Raw genomic sequence first — 14,913 nt, 5'->3', positions numbered from 1 at the left:
GTTGTTGGTGCTGGTGGTTAAGGTGGTTTTAACGGGTAAGTACTGCTCTCAGTGGGATACTCTGGAGAGGGAGGTGATTAACCTCTCTGTCGGTGCTGTGGTGGTTTATCAGCTGAAAAGGCACCTTCTCCCGAATGATAGATTTCTGGAGTTCTTTTACGAGGTGTTCAAACTTCCCAGTGAGGTCGTACTGACAGAAACCCGGATCCACATCGCCAGTGATATTAATTGCAAACCGTTCCCCGTGGGGTACACGCAGATTCCATGTTCAGGGCTCAGAGCGGATACTGGATACGACCGGGAGTGAGTGCACTTGGTATCTCAAGGGGTGCAATAATTTGAGCAAAGTTTCAACGCGGGGCCAGAGTCCATTCTGTGGACAGACTGTGCCAAGTTACGCGGAAACCTCCCTCCCTTCCCGTTACCTTTGCACCGAGGGATCAGCAGCTCTTTAACCAAAAAGCTACCGCAGAACCCGGCAATTCAGTGAAAGTCTTGAGCCCTTTGAAACCATCATTGTCAGCATTAATCCGCGAGATTCGAGTCTGTACCGAGTTAGTGGTGCACACTGTTTAATAATAATAATGATGATAATCAATAATAACCCTTGCATTGGATTATAGGGCTTTCATTGCGTTGTTGGGAAGTCTTAAAGCGCTTCGCAGGATGTATGTTTATTTCGTGGGAGAAACATGAATGTATTTCGTACGCATTGAACACCAGCAGCAACACATAATGAAATTTACAATCTTTCCAACAGTCCAGAGTTTTATTGCCAAAGGCCCAGGGGTAAGATAAGAGTGTTGAATGACAATATTTAATTAAAGCTGCCGCTCGAACCGGGCTCATTGCAAACAAACATTCCAGATAAACTGAGTCACTCTGTTAAACATCTTACCAAAATAAACCTGACCCCAAAAATATTTCTTCCCCAGCTTGCCCATGCCTGGTTATTATTTGCTGGTTATTGTGCTGGACCGGTGTGCTCAATGCTTCCCCTAACTTTGACTTTTAATTCGTTAGAAATCGAAACGTTCACTTGGAGAGATTCTGCGATTCAACCTTTTAACACGTCTCCAGTGTTAATTAATGATATATTTCAAACCGTCTCAATGATTCTGTGTCTGTTTCACAGCAGATAGTCCCCTACAAACTTTATTTAATTTGTTACTTGTCACTGTTTAATCCAGTTTCTTCCTGTAATACAGGAGAGGCTGCAGAATCCAGCACAAAACCAAAGGCTTGGTACAGCAAATTAGACACATTTATTTTAGGAAATAATATGGTGGGATACAGTATATGGTTCGGGACGTGACATGGGCATGCGTCTGCCGGGATGGCGGAAGGTGAACTGGATGGATATTGGTCGAGCAATTCTTATGTTCTTATGCTGTGTTCACCCACCCTGTCCATTTTCTGCAATGGGATTGATCTCAGCTTCCCAGCCCCAAGTGTGCGTCGGAAACGCACAAAATCTCCCCAAAAAACATTTATAATAAAAAAGTGAATAAGCCTCAATCTAGATCCAGTTCCCTATAAATCTGGTTGTCACTTCTTTCAAAAGCATGTTGTTGTTGTGGTTAATTCTCACTGCAAAACAACATTATCTTTCAAACGTTGAATATTCAATGGCAAGCTAAGCGGTTAGACTCCAGCGGCATGAAAACTCATGCTCTGGGGTTCCCCAAGCCTCGACTCTTGCCAACCTGCGCCTAATACTTTCCGGAATTAAGTAAGCAGGATGCGTCTCTCCAGGGAGTGAGTACGCATTCCATTCCACAAGAAATATATCGTGGAAAATACACATTGAAAAATGCAAATAGGTTAGCAAAGGTGGAGAATGAATACATCCATTGTTTTTTAAATCCATAATAGCACAAGGAGATTTAACCAGTGAGAGTGAACACATAAAATAATATAGCTATACTAATTCACAAAGGAGAGCTTTTGAATTTGCAACCTCCATTTATAGCAACTTTTATTATAAGCCCTCGAAAACTCCCCCCCACCCCCCACTCTTTCCCCCCAAAAATCTTCACCAACTTTCCTCTGAAAAAACCCTAGTCTGATTTTTTTTTCTGAATACAATTGCATTATTTTCATTATTTTATGGACAATGTGGGTTTCTGGGCAGTGATTCATTTCGCTTGAAGTTAAGACTGAAAAGTGTTTCACTTCTGATTTTTGCCCTGCCGATGCTAAATTCTGCACCATTGCCAGTTCTTCAGAAAAGGACACAGTGTACATTGCTCAGAGGTTTCTGATCCCCAATAATGTCATTTGTTTGGATTATTTATGAATATGAATAGTAATGAATAGTAACTAACACAAGGGCGCACAATGATGGTTTTCAGGTTTCTCAATAATATAGAGGATGTATCCAATATATACAATCCACAAAATACAGTCAATTCACTTTACAGTATATTCTTTGAGGTGCTTTGAGACATCTCGAAGACATGATAATGCGCTATATCAAATGCAAGGCTTGTATCATTCTACACTGACAATATTCAAGGGATTTTAACTGTTTCATTGAGCACTATCACGACTTTCGCAACTGTCTATATGTTTGATGGGGACACATTGTTTCACATGGAATCCAGAAAATAAATGGTAATGATTGGATAAGATGATATCATGCACACACTTATTTGAGTTATTATTGGTAATAATTTGCTGCAATCTAACATTAGCTATTCGCCTTCAAATGAGTCAACTGTTTACATTTAATAACATACATTATTGTATTGGAGCCAATTAAATTTCAATGCATTAAAATTCTTCTGAAAGCAAAGTGATTGGTATAATATCAGAAGATCACAAGATAAGTTCAGATGAAGAAGGTCATTTCATCCCTCTGATCTCCTCCCTCTAGACTAACTGCCCTCACATCACAGCATCAAGCTACACCCGTGATTCAGGACTTGTTGTTTAATACAAGAGCAAACAAAGGAAAGTTGGATTCCAAGTGTGATTATGTTAGGGTTTTGCAGTATGACAAGCACATTATGGGGAGGTCATTGAATTACAAATGTACTCGTAGGCCATGCGTTGAATAAATGCAGCAATTATGATTTATTTTAATCAGACTTGGAGGAGGTGGTGTTGCTTTGTTAGAAAAAGGAGCTATTGTCAAGAAGAGATGAGAAAAGTTGCAGCAGAATAAACAAGTGCAAATAGAACAGGAAACAAAGAGGAACAAAACGATATAATCAATAGCTGAAAGATTAAAGAAAAAAATCAAATTACAGGACCAGGAAACTAGACAGGGAGGTTAAGGGAGTAAAGACCATAATTACATTTATAAACATAAATGCCAGAAGCATTCAAAATAAAATGGTTGAACCAGAGGCACCAGTAACAGCCACTAACTATTACAGTTAGGAATCCTTGAGACATGAATGAATCAGGAAGATGGAAGTCAAAATATGTTACAAGACATTCCCAAAAACAGAGCCAGCATTGTGGAGAAAGTCATTGTACAGAGCTCTCTGGTTAGAGAAAGGGGCCAAAATAACATTTTAACAAAAGGGATTTGCTACCGACTGATGGGCCAAAGTAAAGAGAACGACTTGTCACTTTATTAGAACATTAGATAAAACATTAGTGAGGAAAAGAAGGTTGCTCTGATGGGGAACTTCAATCAGAAACTGGGAATCCCTAAACAGGAAGACCGCTATGCTTTTCCATGTTGTGCAAAATTACTTCCCCGCTCAATAATGTTGACCAAGATGTATTCTTCTATACGTCCAATTGAAAATATTTTTGTTACTGTACAATAAAGTTAAAGAAGTAAAACATTTTCTTATTTTTATTCAGAAAATAATGCTAAATAAGAAATATTCTGAGGCACTACCGATTTTCCCAGTTCTATCCAATTTTTGGGAATGTTGCATGGGAACCACACAGCATACTTTTAACTCAAGCAATTAAAAAAGAATGGACAAAATGAAGGGAAGTGGGTATTCACAACATATATAATCAAAGAATGAGTACGACAAGTCAAAATGGTTATATATCCCTATTTGTTTTGGAGAATTCTGGTCTTCTGATCGGGTTACCTTTGCTTCAGTCAGGCACAGCTGTAACTTCCTGTGTTTATGAACTGTCTGGAGAAACATGCCAGAGCCCTACATCGGGAAACCATTCACTCTTCATCACTGTTGTTACACGTACAAAGACTGCCTTGAAGAAAAACAAAATGTTAAAGTAGCCACATAAGAGACCAAGTAATAGAGCAGCAACATATATACTGCACTCGGTTTGGCTGAAGTGAGGATAGGTTGACATTCCTAACATTTTCTTTCTGCTAACAAGCCATTGTGATCTACTATTGCATGCCCACTGCTCCCTGATAATTACTATCAATGAGAAAAATGATTAGTGTCTATCAATCATAATTTCTGTACTCGGATCAAACTTCAGTAAGACAAGTGGGGCAACACATAGGAACACCAATGTTGCTGAACTTTGCCTGTGGAGGGGACAGTTCAGTCTCCAATAGTACTATGTTTTCAATCAGGGTATCCTGCTTCTGGGAGGTAAAATTGGAAATAAAGTCACCCCAGGGTATTGTGTACCTCTTAAGGATTGAGTCTGAGTCATGTTACTGAAGGTCTGAGAACAGATTTTTTTCCTCATAGGCAAAGGCCATGCCTTACCGAGGGGGAAAGTAAAGGGATATACTGTACAGTAATATCCTTGCAAAAAGAAATAAATATCAGTGGGAGAATCTCAAGGGGATCCATATATTTTTTCAAGATGAATGGCCTAGAAGTGGATTTTCTTTATTCAATTTATGGAATTCAGTATAAAAAGCCAATAACTGTGTTGAATCATTCTTTATATGACGAAGTGTGATTTTCCATCTGTTTCAAATTAATCTACAATAGGCGTGTTTAATATATGCAGATAATGAACAAAAGGATATATATGACAGTATTTTGACATCGCTGGGTGACAATGCAGTAGTTTTGGGCTGATGGGTTTGGTTAGGACAAGTGCACCCAGGGTGTGAAATTCCTCAATGTGACTAGCAGTTTTTGGCAAGTTCAGAGTTATGCACTTGTAGTGCAGCTGGGGGGAAGAATAATCATCAACAAGCATTTGAACAAGCCCAGTGAGGTGAACGTTGGGAGCTGTGTGCATCTAGAGAACAGGAACACTGATTTTAACAGAAAATAGCTCTGTGGTCATGGCTGAAGGAGGAACAAGAGGGAGTCTCAAAGAGAAAGATCAAATTCAGCCATGTCTCCCCAGGTGATGTTGGCAGAAGGCATTGTAAAATGCCACAAATCTCTTCAGGGGCACTGGCCACCATTGCAGGCTGAAACCTGCAAGAAGCCTGGCAGGTAATAAGAACAAAAGTAAATGAAGTTTGTGCCAACCAGAAGACTATGAAAAGCATTGCCGAAGTAAGGTACGGTTCATAACTATTGGAGTTAAAGATTTGTGAGAATTGAGGCCACTGGATTAGAGGGGGCTTGGTATTGGTATCTGTGGTATTGACCAAGTGGTATTACCACTTGGTATCTGTGGTATTGAAAGGAATCTCTGTGAGGGGCAATAGTGGTCAGGGTATAATGCTGCAGTAAGGAGCATGCTGGAGTAAGCAACACCACTCACTGCTTAATTACTTAATAGTTTTCCTTTAGTCAGAAGAATAATGAGAATGGTGTAAGGAGAAAGGAAATCGGTGGATTAAAAACTTTGTGAAATTATTTGTGTGATATCTTGCAAAAACTACTGTCAATGTAAAACCCGCTGAACCAGATCTCATGACTCATCTCTGGTTACCTCAGGTGGTAAATTTACATAATTTCAAATTAATTAATTGCCCGATGACTTAAATTGCCGCAGGCAGTAAATTGCAGTGTAGGAATGTGGAAGATATAATGAGTCTGTGATGCACTTGTGCTGCTCAAACATATTTAAAATCTCTATCTAAAACCGTGTCCTAAGTAATGTTTTATAGGATGGACTATAAGACAAGGCTGGGGATATTAGAAGTGAGGAAATATAGAGTATGTTCTTCAAGTAGAACATTTTAGAGCACTTTCTCCACAAACTTACTACAGGTTTCAGAAATGGATGCAAAAATGACCAACAATTCTGTGAATATAAAAATGCAGAGAAACCCAGTAGACGTGTTATTTTCTATTTCAAACCTCACCCTCAAGTGGGAGAAGAAGTTTGAGGGAATTGCGTGTTGCTCAACTTGTGTTTACGGATATCTAGCTAAGTGTGTGGAGACAAACTATGTAAACAGAAAGGAAATATGATGTAGGCTAATAGATCAGAAGGCTGATTGAGAAGTGGGGTAGAACATTTAAGATTGTGTTAACAACTATGTGGAAATAATCCTGAAATGGGTACTTAGCCCAAACTTTACATTCCTTAAATGTCAGTAGACCGTGAAACCAACATGGTGCAGAGTGTGCCAATAGGAGCTTAGTTGCACAATCTGGACTCGTGTTCATGTCTTGTCTCGTATTTAAGATAACATAGATTGCTTGTTAATCCCGGATAGCGGAGTTTCAAGGCAGGCATTCAAACATATTCTGACATTAGAAGAGGGTATATTTTGCTCAGCATCTCATCAGGCAATAACTGTTCTGAGAGTGTATGATCATTGCACTCAGCCACCAAGGTGAAAATCTGGTCCAATATTTGTTCCATTCACCTTTACAATTACAATAAGAATTAGGATCAGCTACGAGTGCTCCTTAGCTTTGAAAAGAGATGTCTTACGGGAAACCTTATAGCATTATACCAGATCTAAGTTGAGAAAGTAAGTAACATTTTCAGATCCACCAAGGCAGCAGAACAAGAGGGAACAGGTTGAGTTGCAAAAAGAAATTTATGATCAGACGGAGGTGTCTGACACATACAGAAATCCATCAGATATTTAAATGTATTCTAATTAGACCGAGAGATCTACCTACACAAGGCAAATGTCACTGTGTCTGGAATGGAATGTGTTCTGTCTCCCAGGAGGGACACACCCTACTGCAAATGCTCTTCTAATTTGGGGGAATGTTAGGCACAGGTTTTCCAGAGGCAAATCTGGGGGCCTCAGTGTCCTCAGATAAGGGGAGGGGGAATATGTGTGGAAAATAATCTCAATTCTCTGGACAGATTATATAACCATGTACATAAACACTAGGGTTATTTGAACTGCTATGATTAATGTGAAACCTCCCCTTGAAACTGATGTCAGCTCTGAATAGCTAATAACTATGCAGTGTTAGATGCTTTGATAACTATTACTCTCCAAAGGAGGAATTTCACAGATGTGTGTGAGTAGACTTCATGTTGGCTAATATCTAACACTCATTTCTACAACTCTGAACGGGCAAACGAGAGGTCATGCTAAAAATAACAGGTTTGGCTTCCTTCCTAAACCACTAATATTTATCTCAACACGACAATTTTGAACTCCTCTTTATGTCACGATTCCCCTTGTGATGACATCCTACACATATATTCCCATGTGTGGGCAAAAAGCTTTATATTTCTTTACCCGACCATCAAACTTGCCAGATAATGATAAGATGAATGAGGAATAAAGACCAGCGGCAAAGTAGCTTAATATTCGGGAACTGTTTCTGAATCATAACAGATCATAATCCCAGTATTCTGTACAGAGTCTCTGCTGGTGGTTTTATGGCTAGCAGTTACTTGGGTAAATACTGTCGTGCTTGTGCTAAAATATCACATGAACCTGTCACAAAATGCATGGAAACAAAACACTGACATTTTCCATTATAGGGACTGGAGTTGCTCTGTTTATGGGGAACATTGGATTGCAATGGTTTGTGCTGTGGAATTGGGGCCCGCAAGCAGTCAATATGTGGGCAAGGAAAGTCCCTGTTGTTAAAATCACAGCAAGAGGCAGTTTGAGTTAAAAGTTTTGTTATATTATTGTGGCGTGACAATATTTGCAGATGAGTCATAGGGTAGGACCCAATCATCGAATGCCATTGCTTCATAAATGAGCCATTGACAACAATGGAAGAAAATTGCAGGTTTATTTGCTTACAAGTCACCAGACTTATTGAGAACGTGTTGAGTAACTTAGAAACGGGAAAAACAAGACCAGGGGGAAAATTAATATAATGTCTGATATTTACAAGCATAGCAGCTAGGTTCAAGGTGGAATCGATTCTATATCAATAGTGAAACCAAGATATGAATGGTAAAGATATGTGTTTCTTAACTCTAAAAGTGAATCTAAGACAAAATAGTTTTCATTTGCTTTTACTTGAATCTTATGGTTCTGTGATACACAGTGACTACGTACAACCATTGCTAATGTATGAAAAAATACTGCAAATTTTAAGCGTCTCACTGAGGAATGTGCGAAGAATGCAGAAAGCAGGATCAGCTGATGGAAGTAGATAGATTACAGTACAAGGTTTTCCCCTGTGACAAAGAACAATTCATTTAGAACCATAAAAGCACTAAAATGCTCCTCATAGGTTAAAGTACTTTTCTCATGTTATATTTTTAAAGTTATTGATATCCATTATTGGGGTTGATATTTCTTCTGAAGAAATTTACCTTTAGATGAAGATGTCGCTAACTTGAAAATAATGTGCTCAGTTAGCTCATGTCAGCAACGCTGGAAGTTGGGGAACCATAATTGCCAAAGGTGAACCTATGATTCAGAATAACATCTCGAGCAACTATGATGCTCACAGTCAAAAAGCCACGTGGAGTAGATACTCTATTGAATTTGGGACTACGGCAGTTTGTCAGAGAGTTAAAGGGTATTCACTTGGGAGTGCTTGATGTTGATACAGAGTTGTATTAAATGGACACTTCCATTTCCTCACATTAAGACATGTTGTCCTCAGACGCAAACATATGTATTTTAAAAACTAATGAGAATGAGATGTCAAGGGTCTTGAAAACTCCATGCTGATTGTCTGTGACAGTCCTTGATGTGGGTTGAGGACACTTGCAGTGCTCAGCTCTTCAGCGAGCTAACTTACTTAAATGAAGTCCCCAGCACATGTCATCTGCCTTTTTCAGCAGGCACTAACTAGTCAGTTATATATAACCACAGGTTTAATGCTGGCTATTTGAGGATGAGACAGGACCATGCATGGTAATATTAATTTACAGTAGTGAAGGGAGACACATACTGACACCTTAGCCCTGTGAAATATGATACTTATCCTTTGGCTACGTCAGTAGAAAGGGTGTAAGGACTGCTGAGTGTCAGACGGTCAGGAAAATATATTGTGCATGGAAAATTAAAAAATAAACAAACGTTTAAAAATTTACGGACTGTTTTATATAAGTTACACACACATGCATTTTATCTCCCTAAAAAAATCATAATAATCATAAACTTTAAGTACATTATAGCTCTACCTTAAGTTCTGATGCAATGGATGATTTAAATAGAAATCTTGGGTTTAAAAGTATCAGACCATGCCACTCAAACGATGAGTGATTTGTAATTTTCTAAAAGTCTTTAGAAAAAGCTAAATTATGAGTATTTGACATTGCTGAAGTATCTCAATAATCTAATTCTGGATTGAACAATTTCAAAGAAAAAAAAGTATGTGTATCCAGCTGTGCGGGGCATTATTTCCAGGGAATTTTTTTTCAAATGCCAACAATGCAGGAGAGAATTGTCAGATGAGGCCCCACAAATATTCCAGAGACCCCCATGGAGAACATCTGCCCAGGTTTAGTGGGGGGAGGGCAGGCAACTCCTCAGCACAAGTTGGAAAGGGCATCGATACTGCAGCACTGTGTCAACAAGGACCTGGCAGGAGAGTTGGAGGTCGCAGCACCATTTGAGGAATGAACCCATGTAATGGAATGAATCCTGTTGTACTGTTGGATCACAGGACACATTTACACATGAGAGAAAGACATTCTAATCTGAATGTTAAAAAAAATGTACATTTTTTAAAAAAAAAGTACCTAGAATTTTGCACTCCAATAAATCTCGCCATCCCGGTCACCCTCAGTGGTACAAAAGGGACAAAATAGAACCAAGACAAAGGGATGGAATTTGTTACAGTGAGAAGGTGACTGAAATGTACTGGACCACACTCTTGAGCAGTGTTACAATCAATCCCTGGGGATCAATCCTTCTGGCTTTAAATTTATACAATGCTGGTCCGTCAGCTGATCAGAATTCTCACAGTGACTGATTGAACCACCTGCACTTTCAGAGAAAGATGAGGACTCCACAGAAATAACACACCAACCGTTTGACGTCAGCCCGAAGGCATCTCCAATTGTCCTTCTTGCTGCACCATCATTTACATAAGAGTGTTTGACTGACTGCAGCTAGGTGCTGGTTCAGGCTTAAACTTTCCTGTTTTCCTGCATGTGTAATTGATCAGATCAGAAATAATTCAGAAAAAGCATCAAAATGATCATATTCCATTTGTTCAAGATGACAGCATAATAATTGCAGGTCATTTAGTTAGTTTGGGTTAGTGATGGAGGGAGACCGCTCATGTTTGAAAATATTTGGCCAGCAAATGTAAAGACGTTTTTTACATTTTGTACCCAAGTGATCACGGTTAATTCACACCATTTGCATGAACACCGAGTGCTTTCAGTAAACTTAGCTATGAACGGAAGATTAAATGTGAGCAAGCAAGTCAAGCAGCTTTGACATCCAAAGATGAAGTGGTTAACCTTTGTTATTTACTAGGATACATGTAACTCTGGAAATAACTGACCCCAAACGGCATGCGGAATCTCACTGTGGGGGGTGGGTGGTGGGGAGGACAATGAGCTCCACTGGTTTAGTGGAAGAATGTATTGAAAAGAAATTAGCACAAAAAGACATGTTTGAATTGGAAAATTCTTTAATTCAATCTTGATTTGGAAACTGAGCTTGTTTTACAATCTGTGGGGGTGGGGGGTGGGGGTGGCTAAATGCAGCGATGCTGTGATAGGCACCCAGATATCCATTCGTCTCTCACCAAACCTCACGTTTAGTTGGGCTTGAAAGGAATTGAGGAAAAGTCTTGGACCTGCACTTTGACTATGGAGATAATAATAATAATAATCCTTGCATTTGATATAGCGCTTTTCACGTCAGGAGGACGTCCCAAAGCGCTTCACAGAACACACTGTAAAGTGAATTGACTGTATATTTGTGGGCAAAGGCGGCAGCCAATTGCGCACAGCAATGTCCCACAAACAGTCGTAGATTGAAAATGACCAATTTTTATTATTGTTTTTGGTTTTGGAGAGATTATTATTAGGCGTGTGGAGTAAGGAAACTTGCCCAAGGTTTCGCCTTGACCTGCCTGGAATTGAACTCAGGTCTCTCGCTTGCAAAGCGAGTGCTCTAACCACTGAGCTATAGGACTCCACATCATGAGCTCATGACCCGTCATTAGCTCATTTGCCATTGTAGCTGTGACCTCCATTTTGTCAGTGACAATCTGTAGCACCACATTCCCTCTGCCAAGGGATACAGCAAGTGGCAAGGGTTAGTAAACCTAGCGACTAAATTATGAGGTTGGGAAAACCTCCACCCAAGGGTACTTTGAAATCTGTACAACCCACTTTGGAATCAATCCGCAGAGGGGATCCTCAAACTTCCTACTTCTCTAACCTGCTTACACAACAACAACAACAACAAGATTCCATTTATAGAGCGCCTTTCACGTCGGGAGGACGTCCCAAGGCGTCCCAACACCCCACTCCCACCACCGCACTTAACTCAACTGACTTTGGCCTTCTGCACATTCCTCGACCCCTTTGGTCCACCATCGGAGGCTGTGCTTCCAGCCACTACCCACCAAACCTCTGAAACTTACTGCCCCAATTCCTACATTGGTGGAGTCCTGTAGCTCAGTGGTTAGAGCATTCGCTTTGCAAGTGAGAGACCTGAGTTCAATTCCAGGCAGAGGGCGAAACCTTGGGCAAGTTTCCTTACTCCACACGCCTAATAATAATCCCTCCAAAAAACCAAAAACAATAGTAAATTGGTCATTTTCAATCTACAACTGTTTGTGGGACATTGCTGTGCACAATTGGCTGCCGCGTTCGCCCACAAATATACAGTCAATTCACTTTACAGTGTGTTCTGTGAAGCGCTTTGGGACGTCCTCCTGACGTGAAAAGCGCTATATCACATGCAAGGATTATTATTATTATTTTTATTACATTCTTCCCCCTCTTTGCCTGTCTTCAGATCACACCTGAAAACTTCCCTCTTTGACAGTAGCTTGCTGTCAAACTACACCACCATTAATATAATAATAATAATCCTTGCATTTGATATAGAGCTTTTCACATCTTCTAGACGACTCCCAGCGCTTCACAGAATAGACTGTAAAGTGAACCGACTATATTTATGGGCGAAAATCCGGCAGCTAATTGCCCACAGCAGTGTCCCACAAACAGTCGTGGATCGAAGTCACCAATTTTATTATTGTTTTTTTTTCTTGAAGGATTATTATAGAGTAAGGAAACTTGCCTAAGGTTTTGCCCTGCCGGGAATTGAACCCAGGTCTCTTGCTTGCGAGGCGAGTGCTCTAACCACTGAGCTACAGGACTCCTAAGTGTTCCACCCTGCGTGAAGGGCTTTGTATAAATGTAACTTGTTCTTATACTTTTATACATACAACAGATTTCAGTCGTCTGAACCACCTTAAACTTGATGAACCATTGGGGGATAATGGAAAAGTGACTTCAACTTGAACACATTTCACAAAGCACATAAATATATGTCCACATTTACAGCAGCGAATGGATGTGACACAATTATTTTGTACAGAATTAATAGGCTAAAGGAGGCTGATATTGATCTACTCGGGTAAATGAGGTGCAGTTATCCTGTAACACGACATACTAGTGTACTCCACACATTGCCTTTTATGTCCTTAGCAAGCATATGTTTCCCATTGTTATTTCAAAGCCCTATCAAGATAATTGTCACCCATAAAAACATCATTTTTAACCATGGCTGATGTAGATAAGCACAAATTATAAATCTTTTCCATATTTTGGACTGTTTCAAAAGCACTGTAAGTAAATGATTAAGTTGAGAGCTAATGCTATGCGAGGAAATCTGTCGAGCAGTGATTAGAAAGCTGAGCTCTGTTGCTCTTTAGTATGGCACTTCCTTTACTGTGAAGGTGTCCCACCCATGGTTTAGACTGGATTTTGAATGCATGCACTGGTGAAAAAGGTAGATCCATAGAGACAGAGAGCAGAAGAAAGATCAGAAACTCATTCAATTCACTATCAGGATAATTAATCTTTTCCACTCTCTCCCACCTCAAACCATTTCACTGAAGAGGAGGCATCGGGTTAAGCATTTTGAGAATCTTATGAAGCGATAAGGCACTGTATTAAACGTGAGTACTTTACTCATTAATTCCTCTTTCCTGCACAATGAGTGGAGGGCAAGTCATTCAAGATGTTCTCACACTTCTCTCAGGCCTATAAGTTGCTCTCTTTTACACAGATCAAGAGTAAACCTCATGTGATTGAACAGGAAGTAATAAAAGGCTCATTTGAAATGGCTTAGAAAGGCAAATCCATGTGATCTTCATATCTGATTCAACCCAAACAATTCCAATCGAATGCGGCAAACTCAACAATAAGAATGCCTTTCCAGATCCGAGGATGCTAACATTTTAAATTAGAATGGAATTCATTTTTTTTATATATGGGCAGTAATGTGACTCAATTGAAAAAAAGCATGCGAAGCAATTAAAACATCACTTTCAAACACAAACAAAAGTTTTAAAATCAGTTTTAAAATATGGTCCTGTATGCTTTTTTTAAACTGCATTTCAGCCACCTTACCCCACCCTCTCTCTCTCCCTACCTCCCAGCTGGGTTTCCGTTCAGTCTCTGAAAGTGCTTTGAGATGTTCTCAAAGGTGTGCTCAAGGGTAAATTATTTCTCTTTTCTTTCTGGAAACACTGATTCTCTCTTCAAACTTCAGTATTGAAAACCTACCTTCACACAGGAAACATGGACTGGTCAGTCAATCTGATACTCCCTAAACTGCTTCACACCACTTTCCACTCCATTATGATGCAGATTGTGTTATAGTATAATGACCGAGAAACATTTCTACAAAGAACAAATTCAAGATCAGACCACTAAAAGGTAATTGACAACTTATCCACCATTTTCCCCACTGATGCCATGTATCTAGATGGTATCTTTGGTCCTTATATAAATATCAACGCTTATTGTTTGATAGTCTCTTCACTTCGAAAACAGTATCATTACTTAAAAAGATGTTTGGATAGACATAAAATGAGGGATTCGATAATATGATTTTCAACCAGACCAAAAAAAAGCTTTTACAGAGCCATGGTTCAAATCAAAGCCTTATGGTGACCTCATAAAGTAGAGACGTGTTTATGAAACGAACGAGCTCTGTTTATATGATATCATCACAATCATTCCTGCAGCTTTCTAGGCTATGTAAGGAAATGTAAAGCAGTACTTATTGGGACTAGAGCTTCAGAGTAAACATTTTGATAAACTTTTCTAGAATCACGCCAATAATGAAGATGGAAATGCTGCAAGAACATATGGCGTTTGCAATACTTATAACTTGAGACACAGTGGAATTAAACTCCAGTGATATAAATTCCAGAGCTATATCAGTGGCACATGATACAACACAGACCATTCCCTGAAGAGGAACGTATGACGTTGATGCATCTTTCTTGTAACAACCAGCTACTCTTGAGAAAACGTACAACTCAGATTTTCTTCGAGGAAGGTTTCATTCTAAATTTCTAAATTGGGAAAGGAATTAAATTCTATTTACAATTCAACACCTGGTCAATTCTTCTTGTGTCCGATTAAGTAAAATGCCTAATGTTGAAATAACCTTAGTTTGAGATTTTGGGAAGTGACAGTGTTTTTCCAGAACTGGGGCCAAGAATT

This window comes from Callorhinchus milii, unplaced genomic scaffold (assembly GCF_018977255.1).
Source record: "Callorhinchus milii isolate IMCB2004 unplaced genomic scaffold, IMCB_Cmil_1.0 Scaffold26, whole genome shotgun sequence".
Lineage (NCBI taxonomy): Eukaryota > Metazoa > Chordata > Chondrichthyes > Chimaeriformes > Callorhinchidae > Callorhinchus > Callorhinchus milii.
The sequence above is the reverse complement of the archived record's forward strand: the minus strand, read 5'-3'. Positions refer to the sequence as shown.